The sequence below is a fragment of the Gastrolobium bilobum genome, unplaced genomic scaffold, assembly GCF_033153095.1.
Source record: "Gastrolobium bilobum isolate Gb01-03AN ecotype WA unplaced genomic scaffold, APGP_CSIRO_Gbil_v1 utg60788, whole genome shotgun sequence".
In the NCBI taxonomy this organism is placed as follows: Eukaryota; Viridiplantae; Streptophyta; class Magnoliopsida; order Fabales; family Fabaceae; genus Gastrolobium; species Gastrolobium bilobum.
The window spans coordinates 37,587-54,366 of record NW_026898525.1 but is presented as its reverse complement, the minus strand read 5'-3'; positions in this window follow the sequence as shown (position 1 = coordinate 54,366).

Below are 16,780 nucleotides of genomic sequence, written 5' to 3'. Positions count from 1 at the left end.
GCCATCTCTTGTATCACAAATGGCACCACTGTACTATCAATGGATGCAGCAGCAGTAGCCTGTGCTCTTTCTCTATCCCTCTGAGCTATTCGTGCACTTTTCCTTAGAAAAACGCTGCCTTGCATACAACTCAGCAAAAAGGATTAGTAGCACAGCAACAAAAATTAAAATAATAAAAAAATAATAAAAATATTCACAATCTTAAAATTCAAAATTAATTAATATTAAAATATCAATCCCCGGCAACGGCGCCAAAAACTTGATGTTCATTGGCAAGTATACCAATCGCACAAGTAATATAATAATGAGTAAAGTTCGTCTCCACAGGGATTGTTATCAATACCAATTAATTTATCCTTTTAAGCAATAAGGAATCAGATTTTTTGTAACGAGTACCGAGAATTTTGCTGAATATTAACTGAAAATTAATTTAAATATTTTTGGTTCTTTTGTTTTGGAAATAAGAAATTAAAATGTGATTGTAAATTATGAGAAAGCATTGCAGTTAGAGAACACATGCCACATGATCCCCACCTTCTACTATGGATTGATTTAAACAACTCATATAAATAATTATAAAAATATACTCAAATAAATTATTGCTCTGAACAGTTATAGTTAAACCCCGATGTCTTGGTAATCTAACCCTTTAACCCACTCAGAATTCTAATGTCTTAGTAATCCTTTTATGAATTAAGCATGACGATGTAATTTAAGCATCTGTGATATATGAATACCTATGTCTAGGACATGCATATAAAATCGCTTTATCCCCTTTCAGAATCAAAAACCCCAATATGTCTACCGCGAGTTCCTGTTCTCAAATTTATCCTCTACCATCAGATTGATCAATTCTAATAAAGACAATAACAATTCGCTCAAGATAAAGACAAAATATATAGGTATAATTAAATATACGAGTAAAAGAATTCAATCCATTGTATTAGGGGTTCACATAGGGCTGTGACCCTAACCGCAATAAAAGAGACTAGCCAACCATAATCATGTTGGCCATTACAAAATGATGAAAATCAATTGTTCTTACGAAATTTCTAAGAGAAGAGATGAAGTTTCCTTCCGAGAATCGCACGCGCTTCGCTCCTTGAGTTCTGACGACCGATTGCCTAAACCCTCAGCCTTTTTTTTTTTTATATTTCGCGTGACTTTCCACTGTCCTCCAAAGTGCCACGGGCGACTTCAAATTCGCACACCCGCGCGGGCTTGCGCCGGTTGGAGCGTCACCGCGCGGCATCTCTGGTTTCGAGCGGAGATGAGCTGCATTCAGCGCGATTCAGCGCCGCTTGGCGCGGTCCCGCACCGGATCTCGGGTTCTAAGCCCAGGATTCGTAGCTTATTCTTTTATTTCTCTTTCTTTCTTCAAAGTCTTTTTGTTTTTCTTCTTTTTCCTATAAAAAACATGTAAATAATGTGAGAAGAGAAATCTGAGATAATAGAAAGCAAAACATCAGATAAATCTCTACTTCATGGCTAAAATCCTAATGTTTTTGGGCTTGGAAACCACACACGCCAGAGACATATCAATTTATTCCCAGATTTAAATGTTGCTGTCCCCAGCAATAGAAAAATCAATCACATCAATAAGATCAACAATATTCCAGCACAATATCACACAAACAGTCAAAGAGATAACTATGCTATGCATGACTGAATCACAGCAAGAACTCCTAACAATGCCTTTAACTCATAAAACATGTCAGAGTCAAACTTAAATACCCCTCACCAACATAATCATATAACACTCACACTCAAGTGTTTAGGGGAATTATAATCACTCAGTCCACCACAGCAATAACACATCTATAGATTTGGTCATATTCTTAAGCTCCTAAAAACAAGGAACATTAACACATGCACAAAAAAATCAAAAGGACTTCATATGGTTATAACTTGGCCTGGCTCAGGGGTAGGAATGTATGGATAGTGGCTAACATTGCAAGTTGAGATTGAACACTGATATTTATTTACAAACAAGTCAACTCTCACTTACATGTAAGCTCCACTGTTCTTTCAACTCAGAGTTCATTCCTTTTTTATTGCCATTTTTCTTTCCAACTTTACTAATTTTCTTTTTCTTCCCTTTTCAGCTACTTAGCTTCAATGGAACTTACCTCAGTTGCTTATTCTTTTTTTTTTCTTTTTTTCTTTTTTTCTTTTTTTCAACACCTTTCAATCTCAACCATGGTAAGACAATATGGAACATGCTAAGCAATGAGCAGGAATTATGAACAAACAGGTTCAGGCTCAACTGGGCTAAACAAGGGAAAACATCAAGGTAGGCTATCTGGCCATGGCTAACAAGAACAAAATTTGCCTTTATCATTTCAATTCATGCATGCATCACAGAGAAACAAAACAAATCCTAGACTGCTACAACTGTGAGGTCTCTCCAGAATAAAATACAGTGTTTGGCTCAAAACCTCACCAGTTATGGCATCCAGTTGGACTCTCGAAGAGCATCAGGCATCATTAATTATTCTAGCACACAATTCAGACAAACACGCATTTATGAAATCTACTCATGCCTATGCAACATCATGCTAGAAATTCACAAATAACATACTTCCTATGATGAAATCAACCAACACTAGGGAAGCACATCTAAACCTGGGACTATCAAAACAAAGAAAACATTTCCAAGCTTTTTATATAAATTTTTTAATTTTTTTAATTTTTTAATTTTTTTTTTAAGACAAAACTAACAACTACTAAAAAAAAAACTGATAATGGTTAAAATATCTCCCCTGATATACAATGCAATTCCACTCTGCAGATGTAGTGCGTGAGCCATGACTTCCATTCCCAGATTTTGAAAATTGCTGTCCCCAGCAATAACGGCAATCCAAGATGTAAAAAAACAAAAAAAAATATCTCCATCAGCAAGGAGAATCACTCATCATCATCCTCGTCGTCGTCGTCCTCTATGACAAATCTCCTAGCAGCATAGGAAGAGGACTCAGCAGCAGGGCGTGGGGGTCCCGAATAGTCAAATGGGCGTGGTGGTACCGGAGCATCTCCAGGTGGCGGGGCTGCAGCATACGGCTGGAACACATATGGTGGAGGCACCTCAAGGTATACTGGCTGGAATGTAGCGAATGGGATGCTCGGGTGGGCGTGCTCCAAGAACCGGTGAGTGTACTCACCCTGCATGATCAGAACCTCATTCTGCACGGCTAAGCGCGAGAGCTGCTGTTGTAAGCCATAAAAATCGAATCCAGCAGGATATCCACGTGGAGCAACAGATGCAGCAAAGCCAGCAGTAGCAAGGGCCTCAGGCAGAGGTGCTGGTGGTGGTATCGGCATGCGGGGGTCTCTAGGAGAAGGTATTCTGCCTCCAGCCTCAGCAGCTCGTTTATTGAATTCCACATCAGATTTAGCCCGAGCTTCTACATATGTATCCCAGCTCATCCAAGGAGCAGGCTGGATATCTAATACGCCATCATCATCCTGTAGCACATCAAAAGGGATATCCACTCCAGCCCTCCTGCTCAATTTATTGATAAGAGATGCAAAACCCAACATCTCCCTCTTCCTACTGCCTCGCACCATGTAACAAATGCGATCAGAGATGACAGAGGCTATATTAACCCGCTCTGTCCCAGTGAGAGTATAAAGTAGGGCTGCCCGCTCAACATTGACATCCGTGAGGTTGGTAGAGGGCAGGACATTGGAATTGATAAAAGTGTGCCAAAATCGGCACTCAGCATTCAAGTCTTTTAAGATCAACTTATCTGGAATTCCATGTGCTTTCGGTAACCACTTAGTGTAAGGGCAAGTGATACCAAGTCTGATCATTTCCGCCAGCTGCGGAACTTCATCCCGATATAAGCCATGTGGACTGGGCTGCATCCTATTGTATAGAGTAGTGTATTCGCAGGATGCTCCATCGGGATGGTGAGTCAACAGAAAAGACTCAATGGTGGCGATGTCGAAGGGAACCTCAATTCCCCGCACATAAGAAACCCTGTTCAGGTGCAAATCTGTCAACTCTGCATTTGCACAGAACTCTTTCACAATCTCGCCACAAGCAGGCATAGCATAAGATGTCAATTCTTCCCAACCTCTTCTAGTAATGGTCTGCTTGATAACAGAGGTTTCGGGAAAGGTAGTGGCTATTATACTTCGCTCTGGCACAAATTTCTTTCCTTCATAGAGGTCATAATACCTCTCATGTGCCTCAATGCTAACAAATCGGTTAGCATCTAACTGACGTGGGCCCTTTCTCTTTTTACTTGTATTCCCAGTTTTAGTTTTTGAGACCTTTGGTGCCATGGAAGATGATAAACCGGAAAAGAAAGAGCCACAACACCAGAAAACAAAACAAAATAAAAATTAAGGGGTGGTGGGGAGGAAGGAATCAGTGCAGGGGCGAAGAAGTGGGAAGAGGGAGAAGTGAAACGGAGAGGAAGAATGAAGGGGATGGGGAAAAGGGGTGGGGACGTGGGGGAGGGAAATGGGGGGGAGAAGAAGGAAAAAGGGGGGGTGAGGTTAGGTTAATCGCTGCCAAAACACAGCGGTCAACTTAACCCACACCCACGCGGCCCAGCTCCACTTGGCGTGGGTTCGCGCCATTTCTCTGGTGCGTAAGCTGGAGCTTTTTAACCTTTCGGCGCGGGATAGCGCCAGTTGGCGCGGAATCGCGCCGATTCTCTGGATTGCGGCCCAGCAATTTTCGAACTTAAAATTTTCTGTTAGTGTTAGTGCTAAAGCAAAATAAAATAAAATATTAGGAAATGAACAGATTACCTACATTGGGTTGCCTCCCAATTAGCGCGTGTTTAACGTCACGAGCCTGACGGTTACTTCTTTGAAGATCAAGTTGATATGAAAGAGACAACTTCCCTGTCTCTTGACACCGGTCCTCCATGATAAAATTTCAGTCTGGACCCATTTACCTTGAATGGTGTATCAGCATCAAGTGGTGATATTTCAACAGTACCATAGGGAAACACCTGCTTCACCACAAAAGGACCGGACCACCTGGATTTCAGCTTACCAGGAAACAACCTCAGACGCGAGTTGTACAACAAAACCTGTTGACCCGGTTCAAACTCCTTGTGAACTATTCTGCTGTCATGCCATTTCTTGGTTTTCTCTTTGTAAATCCTGGCACTCTCATAAGCAGAGTTCCTAAACTCATCAAGTTCCAATAATTGAAGCTTCCTTTTCTCCAAAGCTGCCGTGGAATCAAAATTCAAAAACTTTACAGCCCAAAAGGCTCTATGCTCTAGCTCCATGGGCAGATGGCAAGACTTCCCAAATACCAGCTGATATGGGGACATGCCTATGGGAGTTTTAAAAGCAGTGCGGTAGGCCCACAGTGCGTCATCCAACTTTTTTGACCAATCCCCCAAGGATCTCCCAACTGTCTTTTCAAGTATCCGTTTCAGTTCCCTGTTAGAAACCTCCACTTGACCACTGGTTTGAGGATGATAAGGTGTAGCTACCTTATGTCGGACACCATATTTTGCTAACAGATTATCAAATTGCTTGTTACAAAAATGGGTGCCTCCATCACTTATAATCGCTCTCGGCACACCGAACCTTGTGAAAATGTTCCTCCTCAGAAAATTCACCACTATCTTGGCATCATTTGTAGGAAGAGCAACGGCTTCCACCCATTTGGACACATAATCAACAACCACCAAGATGTAGTTGTTGCGATAAGAAGAAGGAAAAGGTCCCATGAAATCTATCCCCCACAAATCAAAGATCTCAATCTCCATTATGCTATTCAAGGGCATTTCATCTTTACGGGATATGTTACCCGTCTTTTGACATTTGTCGCATCTTTCTACATATGCCCTTGCATCTTTAAAGAGAGTTGGCCAATAATAGCCACTTTGCAACACCTTATGGGTTGTTCTGTTTCCTCCAAAATGACCACCATAATTAGAGTCATGACAATGCCACAGAATCTCACTAACTTCATACTCAGGCACACATCTTCTAAGGAGACCATCAGAACATTGAAAATACAAAAAGGGATCATCCCATATGTATCTTCTTGCATCATGGAGGAACTTCTTTTGCTGTTGCTTTGTAAGATTAGGAGGCAATTTCTTGATCACCCTGAAATTAGCAAAATCAGCAAACCATGGCTCTATAACAATAGCCAACACCTGCTCATCAGGAAAAGAGTCATTGATCTCTTTGTCAGAACTATCTTGCAAGTGCTTCTCCTGAAATCTGGACAAGTGATCAGCAAACTTATTCTCCATACCTGCCTTGTCTTTAATCTCCAAATCGAACTATTGGAACAAAAGCATCCACCTCAGCAACCGTGGCTTCGCATCCTGCTTAGTCAAAAGAAATTTAATAGCAGCATGGTCAGTAAAAACAATTATCTTTGCACCAAGAAGATAAGACCAGAATTTGTCAAGAGCATATACTACAACGAGCATCTCCTTCTTAGTTGTTGCATAATTTACTTGAGCCTCATTCAGAACCTTGCTAGCATAAGAGATTACATGCAGCAATTTATCCTTCCTTTGGCCAAGAACCGCACCAATAGCATAGTCACTCGCATCACACATCAGCTCGAACGGTAAACTCCAATCTGGGGCCATAAGAATAGGAGCAGTGGTAAGCTTTTCTTTCAGCACATTAAAAGCAGTGAGACATGCTTTATCAAAATTAAACTCATTCTCCTTCATCAAAAGCTGACTCAATGGCCTTGCAATTTTCGAGAAGTCCTTGATGAACCTTCTATAGAAACCAGTGTGACCAAGGAAACTTCTCACTCCATTAACATTAACTGGAGGAGGAAGTTTTTCAATAAGCATCAACTTGGCCTTATCCACCTCAATGCCATTCTTTGAAATTTTGTGGCCAAGTACAATTCCCTCCTGAACCATGAAGTGACACTTCTCCCAATTGAGAACCAGATTCGTCTTTTGGCATCTTTTTAAGACTTTGGACAGGTTGTCCAAGCAAAAATCAAAGCACGAGCCAAAAACGGAGAAGTCATCCATGAACACCTCCAGATGCTTCTCCACCATATCAGAAAAAATCGACAACATACACCTCTGAAAAGTAGCAGGTGCATTGCATAAGCCAAAAGGCATCCTCCTATAGGCAAAGACACCAAAAGGACATGTGAAAGCTGTCTTCTCTTGATCCTCAGGCGCCACAGGAATTTGATTGTAGCCACTATACCCATCAAGAAAACAATAATAAGCATGGCCTGCCAGTCTTTCCAGCATCTGATCAACAAAAGGAAAAGGGAAGTGATCCTTCCTTGTGGCTTCATTTAGCCGCCTATAGTCAACACACATTCTCCAACCTGTAACTGTCCTGGTCGGAATCAATTCATTCTTATCATTCTTCACCACAGTGACACCTCCTTTCTTTGGCACTGTTTGTATAGGGCTCATCCAAGCAGCATCAGAAATTGGGTAAATCATACCTGCATCAAGGAGTTTAACAACCTCCTTCCTCACTACTTCTTTCATCATAGGATTCAATCGCCTTTGAGGCTGCCTGACAGGTTTGATGTCATTCTCCATGAGAATCTTGTGCGTGCAGAATGAGGGACTTATACCTTTGAGGTCAGAAATGGACCAACCCAAAGCAGTCTTATGCTCTATAAGAACTTCCTTCAACTTCTTTTCATTCTCAGAAGATAACCCTTTGTTGATAATGACTGGAAATGTCTGATCATCACCCAAAAACATATATTTCAAAGTTTCAGGCAACTCCTTCAATTCAACTTTAGGAACAGCAGTATCTTTGTCAGACTCTTTGTGTTCAAGAACCTCAAAAGCACCACCAACCTCATCAGCGAAGTAGACATGATCACGATCTTTCAAATCTTCTTCAAGTTCCTGCATAGGAGTTTTCTCTTCACAAATTGCCTCCTCTAGGACATCTACTCTAAAACAGTCACCGCCTTCATAAGGGCGTTTCATACAATCAAAGACATTGACTGTAATTGTATCTTCATTCATTCTTAACACCAGCTTCCCGTGTTCTACATCAATCATAGCACGAGCTGTGGCTAAGAAGGGTCTTCCCAACAAAAGAGGTGTTTCATGCCCTGCTTCCATGTCAAGCACCACAAAATCAGCAGGAAAGATGAACTTATCTACTTTCACAAGAACATCTTCAATTATACCACTGGGCTTTCTCAGAGACCGATCAGCAAGCTGAAGAGTAACCATTGTAGGCTTCAACTCAGTAATCCCCAAGGACTTACAAACCGACAGAGGCATAAGATTAATGCTAGCCCCAAGATCACATAGTGCATTGCCAATCCTGGTATCACCTATCTCAATAGGGATGTTGAAGCTTCCAGGATCACCAAGCTTGGGAGGAAATTTTCTGGTGATGATAGCACTGCACTCTTCAGTAAGTGCTACAGTTTGGCACTTTTGCAGCTTGTGCTTTTTGGACAGGAGATCCTTCATGAATTTAGCATAATTTGGCATGCCAGCCAATGCTTCTGCAAATAGAATGTTGATATGCAGCTTCTTGAAGATATCAAGGAACCTGTCATAGTGCTTCTTTTTCAACTCTGGCTTAAATCTGCCAGGATAAGGGGCCATCTTTTCAAGATACTCCGGGCTCAATTCAAACTTTTTCTTTTCTACCATTAGCAGTTGCTCTTTTTCTTTGCCAGCCTCATCAAGGGGTTTCACTACTTCAGGAGAATTATCAGTGTCTTTCTCAGAGTTATCAACCTCTTCATTTTTCTCCTCAGCAACCACTTCAACTATCGACTTTTCTGGTGGTGATAACACTTTACCACTCCTGGTGGTTATTGCCATACACCTCTCCTTTGGATTGGTAACAGTATTGCCAGGAAATGTGCCTGGTGCTCTGTCAGACAATTGTTGAGCCAGCTGTCCAATCTGATTTTCCAGGTTCTTTATGGAAGCTTTAGTGTTCCTGGCATCAGCTTTACTTTCCTCAATGAAAGCATTGGTAGTTCTTTGATTGGCTTTACTCTCCTCCATAAAAGCATTTGTATTTTGCGCCAAAGAACCAACTAACCTTTCCAAATCTGAAGGCTCCTTTTGTGAAAGAGGAGGTGGCTTCAAATAGTTGTCAGACTTCATATCCAATCCCGTGCCTTGATAATTCCGCCTCTGATAGTTGTCACCGCCAGCAGAATAGCTCTGATTTCTTTGAACATTTTGCTGATTAGGACGCTGGTCATACCAAACACCATTTACTTGCAGTTTTTGGGAAGAATCTGAAGACATCAGTGTTGGACAAGCATTAGTATCATGATTCTCATGGCAGAATTCACATTCAACACCAACAACACTGGCCTGAACTTTTGACAACTGCAGCCTCTCAAATTTAGCATTCAAATTAGACATTTGTTGAGATAGTAATTTCTGCTCAGCCAAAACAGCATCCTGATCATTCAATGGCACCACTCCTCTTTTACCCATCCTTGTACTTGTTTCATTCTCATTCTTTGCCAATTTATCAATCAACTGGTAAGACTCAGAAGCTAATTTATCTCCCAAAGAACCTCCTGCAGCAGTATTCACCACCAATTTAGTTTTAGGCAGACACCCATTAAAGAAAATTCTCACCTGATCGCCTTGAGATAGGTTATAATGAGGAACCTTTCTCATGAGCTCCTTAAATCTATTCCATGCAGCACATGTTGTCTCTCCCAGATGTTGCTTGAACGATGTAATGTCATTCACCATGTTATTATACTTCTCCATGGGAAAGAACTCTGCAAAGAATTTTTCAGACAGATTATCCCAAGTAATGATACTTTCGGCAGGCTGTCTCTCCATCCAATCTAGAGCTTTTCCCGTAACAGCAAAGGGAAAAAGTCTCAATCGAATGGCATCATCTGTAACCTGTGGAGGCTTGGTAGAATCACAGATTCGCAGGAATCTGTCAACAAATCTGTGAGGATCTTCATCATCCTCTCCTCCATACTTCTCTCTTTCTGCCAACTGAATGATGTTGGACTTCAGCTCCCATTGATTGTTCCCAAGGTCAGGTGGAACAATGCCAGCATTGGGCCTGTTGAACACAGGCGTGAGAATGGTGTTCATGCGTGGGTCTGCATTGTTGTTAGGAGCAGCCATCTCTTGTATCACAAATGGAACCACTGTACTATCAATGGATGCAGCAGCAGTAGCCTGTGCTCTTTCTCTATCCCTCTGAGCTATTCGTGCACTTTTCCTTAGAAAAACGCTGCCTTGCATACAACTCAGCAAAAAGGATTAGTAGCACAGCAACAAAAATTAAAATAATAAAAAAATAATAAAAATATTCACAATCTTAAAATTCAAAATTAATTAATATTAAAATATCAATCCCCGGCAACGGCGCCAAAAACTTGATGTTCATTGGCAAGTATACCAATCGCACAAGTAATATAATAATGAGTAAAGTTCGTCTCCACAGGGATTGTTATCAATACCAATTAATTTATCCTTTTAAGCAATAAGGAATCAGATTTTTTGTAACGAGTACCGAGAATTTTGCTGAATATTAACTGAAAATTAATTTAAATATTTTTGGTTCTTTTGTTTTGGAAATAAGAAATTAAAATGTGATTGTAAATTATGAGAAAGCATTGCAGTTAGAGAACACATGCCACATGATCCCCACCTTCTACTATGGATTGATTTAAACAACTCATATAAATAATTATAAAAATATACTCAAATAAATTATTGCTCTGAACAGTTATAGTTAAACCCCGATGTCTTGGTAATCTAACCCTTTAACCCACTCAGAATTCTAATGTCTTAGTAATCCTTTTATGAATTAAGCATGACGATGTAATTTAAGCATCTGTGAATGAATACCTATGTCTAGGACATGCATATAAAATCGCTTTATCCTCTTTCAGAATCAAAAACCCCAATATGTCTACCGCGAGTTCCTGTTCTCAAATTTATCCTCTACCATCAGATTGATCAATTCTAATAAAGACAATAACAATTCGCTCAAGATAAAGACAAAATATATAGGTATAATTAAATATAAGAGTAAAAGAATTCAATCCATTGTATTAGGGGTTCACATAGGGCTGTGACCCTAATCGCAATAAAAGAGACTAGCCAACCATAATCATGTTGGCCATTACAAAATGATGAAAATCAATTGTTCTTACGAAATTTCTAAGAGAAGAGATGAAGTTTCCTTCCGAGAATCGCACGCGCTTCGCTCCTTGAGTTCTGACGACCGACTGCCTAAACCCTCAGCCTTTTTTTTTTTTTTTTATATTTCGCGTGACTTTCCACGATTGTCCTCCAAAGTGCCACGGACGACATCAAATTCGCACACCCGCGCGGGCTTGCGCCGGTTGGAGCGTCACCGCGCGGCATCTCTGGTTTCGAGCGGAGATGAGCTGCATTCAGCGCGATTCAGCGCCGCTTGGCGCGGTCCCGCGCCGGATCTCGGGTTTTAAGCCCAGGATTCGTAGCTTCTTCTTTTATTTCTCTTTCTTTCTTCAAAGTCTTTTTGTTTTTCTTCTTTTTCCTATAAAAAAACATGTAAATAATGTGAGAAGAGAAATCTGAGATAATAGAAAGCAAAACATCAGATAAATCTCTACTTTATGGCTAAAATCCTAATGTTTTTGGGCTTGGAAACCACTTACGCCAAAGGCATATCACCTGCTCTTACCCAGGTACCTCTCAAACACTTTCTTCTCCTAAATTCCTTTGCGTTCTTTATGCTTTTAGCATTTGGTTCAAACATTTTTGGGGTTTAGGTTGTATTCTCATACTTTTGTTTATCCGTACGTGAGAGTAGTTCTGGGATTCCTTTCCTTTGTTGGAGATCTTCTTCCACTCTTCCTTAAGTTGAAACACTTTCGGATTTCTTTTCCCTTTTTTGGTGTTTTTCTGGGTTAAGATTAGTGCTTTTGAGCGAGGCTCTGGTTTGGGTCCTAGCCGAGATGGTGATGACGAGGAATCCTAAAAGGAAAAGACCTTGATCGAGAAAATAGCCAGATTAGTTCAGTATTGATTTTATGGCAAGGAATATAGTGAGGAGGAGAAACTGCAATTGCTTCTCCGTAGTCAAGCGGAGATTGGAATATACTAGGACTTTTACTACGGCTTCTCTATCTACGCTTGATGTTCTTCCTTCCTTGAGTGTGGATGAGGTACTGTTTGAGCTTTCCCTCTCTGATATGCTCTTCAATAGAATCTCGAAGGTCCCAACATTCATCAGTGGTGTGCCCATTACCGTCATGAAATGCGCAATATTTAGAGCGATCTAGTCCGCCCTTGTTCTTGATTGGCCTCAGCATTTCCGCATTACGGAGCTCTATCTGGACTACCTCTCTCCATACCCCAAACCTAGGGATGTTTAGAGGTGCATAATAGTCGAACCGAGCTCTGGTAGAGCGCTCGTCTGACGTTCTAGACCTTGGATCAGACGTCTTCTTAGGACCTTGCCGATCTCTGTCTCTATTCTTCTTGTCCGGGAAATGGCCACCTTCATCAACTTTGATGGTGCCGTAAATTAACGCCATTTATTCCACATCCAGATATTTGTCTAACCTCCTTCTGAATTCCTCTAAGTCATTGACTGAAGTCTTTAAAATTGATTTAGCCAGCGGAGATCGTCCCTTTAAACTTGGAATAATTAGGTGCAGGTGGACTGCCTCGGTCAAGTTACGCACTTTGAGGGTGGCTTGCTTAAACTGTTCCAGATACTTTTGCAACGTTTCTCCCTTCTCTTGTCGAATTTGTCTCGCTTGCATTGGGTGAGCCTTGCTAGTAGCAAAGTTCATATGGAAATTACGTGCAAGATCCTTAAATGAATTAATGGAGTTTATTGGTAGCCTTGTGATCCACGTCATGAGTTGCCCAGTTAAAGTTGTGGCAAATATCCGAGCCATGATGGGTTCTGTGATCCAATTGAACAACATCTCGGTCTTGAAAGCCTCCAGGTGTGCCTCTGGTTCTTGACTACCATCATAGGGAGGCATATTGCATTTTTTAAACCTTGGTGGAATCGCCATATTTATAAGGTTGTTAGTAAATGGGTTGTCATTCTCATGATCTCCATTCTCATCACCTCGACCATATCCTTTGGCCTTTGGTGTTATGATGCCCTTCATTGTGGATACTCCGGCCATCATTGTGGTTTTCATTATGATCAGCACCATGGCCATTACGGCCTTCATAGTGGCCTTCGTTGTGGTTCCCACGGTCATTTTCTACACCGTAGTTGTTATGAGTCGCGTTCCCGTTTTGGGCCTAATGGTCATCTCGTTTGCAAGGCTCTGCATGGCTTTGGTGAACGTTACCGTTGTGATTTGCCAATCTGTTCTCCAAGTCCTCAAATCTTCGAGCATCCAAACGCTGTTGAGCCAATACCATGTTCTCCATGTCTTGCAGCCTTTGAAGGATGACATTGAGAGCGGTTTGATGGACCTGAATGTCCACCACATGCCTGACTTCTATTTGAGGGCGTCGAGGTTGGTTTACCGTCGCGTTTTCCTGGTTTCTGGTAGGCGCAGATTTAGATCCTACGTCGCTCATATGTACCTTTTCCAGGATTGGGTTTTTGCCGCCTTGAAGCCTCTCCATTGTGGACAATTGATGCGACGATGGTAGGGGATTGTTTGCTTCGCTTTGGGTGTTTACTACCATCGCAGAATGAGAATCAAAATTTATCGTCCCCACAGACGGCGCCAATGTTCAGTTCTAATGAACCGTAGATCTATACTGTAAAGGTATGCGCTCAGAGATATCTTATTAGCGTAAAACTAATGTACCAATCACTAAGCACAAGCAATAAGCGTGTAGCTAAGATGTGGGTGTGTGCACAATGTTGGCAGTAATAATAAATAGGTCAAAAGTATGTACCTTGGGTCTTTAGCCTCTTATTTATAGGGTTTACCTTTGTGGATTGGGACTTTAGATCTCCCTTGATTGATGTGATAACTGTCTTATTTGCTGGGGATAAGGATCTTACTCCTTGATCCTCCTTGGGTTGTGTTGTTGTGATGAGATTGAGATAGATTTTGATCTCCTATTGGATATGTGGTTGAGATATGGATCCAGTCCATAACACCCCATAAAAAAACACAAAGTTGAGGAGCTTCATTGGAATGAATTAGAAAACTCATTCTATCGTTGAACCGGTTGAAGTAAATTTATATTTTAATATAGAATTTTATAATTCTCATGTAACATGAGAATTGAAATCTCATGTAACATGAGAATTGAAATCTCATGTTGTAGAGATAAAAAACATGTGGGATCCATATGTTAGAAAAAATTATGTGTAGGACCCACGTCAGCACGAAAATCAAAGAGTGTGTAGGAAGATTTTGATTCTCATGTTAAATGAGAATTATAAAACCTATTAATATATAATAACTGTAATAATATTTGTATCATGATAAAAAAATATACTTTTGTGTACTGGTTGAGCATATATTTGACTACCCTTCTAGCAAATTTAACGTATTTTAGTATTAAAATTCAAAAAATCGATTCAACTCGAAAATTGGTATTGGGTCAATGCCGTTTGGACTTGGTTTTTTTCTGATTTAATTGCAGATCCGGTCCAATAACCCTCAACTGGTCCGGTTCCCAGTTAAACCGATTGGACCTGTCAATCCGGTTTGAGTTTAATATCACTGTATTTAATAGTAAACTCGTCTCTCTTAGCATAAGAAAGGGAAGAAAAGGATAAACACATCCGAATCCAGGAATAGGTTTGAAATATTTGGATGCAAATAATTACATGGCGCCTGGGAAATCTATTTTTGTAATTTGGATTGATATTTTTATAAAGTTGATGTGAATGATCCAAAGCTATCGTTCAATGATAAAATTTGGCTAGAAATTCAAAAACTATTTATCAGTCTGTAATTATTTTGTATTTACATGTATAATGAATCTTGACTATGGGACGTGAAAGTATATGCCAATTAAAAAGAATAATTATTGTAAAGCATGACCGTCGAATGTTGTGTGAACAGTTATAATATTATAATAGAGTCATGTTAAAATTTATAATAATAATAATTTTCAAACATTGTAGTGTAACATGTATTATGTAGCACATTGAGCAAATATGAAAGATGAATGTGATACTTAAATTATGAACTAAATCTCTATGGTTCCTCAATGTGATTGGGTTATAACAATCGGATTTTTTATTGAGATTTGGTTGATGCAAGCCTTTACAGACCTCAATTTTGGAAGCTTGACCTTAAATAAATATAGACGTTCAATTTGACAGTTAAGCTATAAAGTTATTTCACCTAATTCTCTTTAGTGGCTTGAGTTGTAACAAAAAAGAAGAAGCAGCATCGACATTTCTATGCTATAACCCTACGATGCATAAAAGGACAATTTATTTATTAATATAATGAATTAGCTTTTTGCACATGCCTACCATCATTATGATCATTTTTTTTATTAGAATAAAAACTTAAATTAATCTTTAAAGATTCAAGTGTTACTATATTAATTTTCTTTAAAAAAATATTATGAAATTATATTCTTAAAAAATAATAAATGAATATAATCTTGTTTTGTTTTAATATTACTAATTTAATACTTAATAAGTATGAATATGATGACATTTAAAAATTTTAAAGAACTAATTTAATAATAAAATATTTAACATTGTAAACATTAATATTTTATTTTTTGGTATATCGACCCCAATTACTTTTTTGAGGCGAGTCAGTCTTCCAGTTATCTTCACATATCCTCGTCTTTCCCAAAAATATGTTTAATGGAAATTAAACACAAGTTCTTTCCCGACCTACTCAGCTTGTGTTGCTAACTAAGTCACACCTATTAGGTAAAGGAAGATACATTTACAAAGTTATAATTAAGCTATCATTGTAAATTGTGATATGAGTTTGGTGTTTGTCCTTTTTAGGGCCGGCAAAACGGACTTGGCTCGGCAGGTCGACCTGCCCCGCTCGCCAAACAGAACGACGCAGGCTAAGTTTTATTACCACTCTCAAAAGCGAGGCGGACTCATTTTTTTGCGGGTTGATGGCAGGGATGGACAGGTCGAGGCGGATCAGTGTAAAATAGGCTCGAGCCGGCGGACCGAGTTTTTTAGCCCACCTTCAAAAACGAGGCTGGCTGACTGGCTCTTTTTTGACGGGTTGATGGTGGGACGGGACAGACCGCCCACTTTGCCACCTCTAGTCCTTTTAAAGGACATAGAATTGTGTTATTTTTAGTGAAAGAAAGATATACAAAATGAAAATTATGAGGAAGTTGGTGATTTTTTTAATTTAAATTTTAAATAAAAATACACTAATTTTAACTAAAACGACCATTCTTTTAAAGTAGTGGCAGAGCCACTTGCATGTCAGCTGGTGCCTTGGCACCGACTAATTTTAAAAAATGATATATATTTTCTTCAAAAATAATGGTGCAACCTTAATATTAGTTAAATTTTTAAGAATAATGCAACCTTGACACTAGCTAAATTCTACCTAATGGATCTTTTGACACTGGTTGAACTTTTCTTCTGGCTCCACCACTATTTAAAAAGATAATATTTTCTCCTTACTTTATATTTATTAAAAATAAGTTTTTTAATGATGAGTTCACGAAGAGATAGTCAAAAGTAATATAATTTTATTTATCTTTAAAGTTTATTGTTATCACATATTAATTTGTTTAAGCTTTTGAATTAAATTAATTTTTTTATATGATAATCAAATGGTCACGATTGTTTATGATTTTGTTCGACTCAAATCTGAATTAGTGGTGCCCATTGATAGCCAGATATAGGAGGATTTATACTTGTAAATAAAAAAAAGTTTTGAGTTACT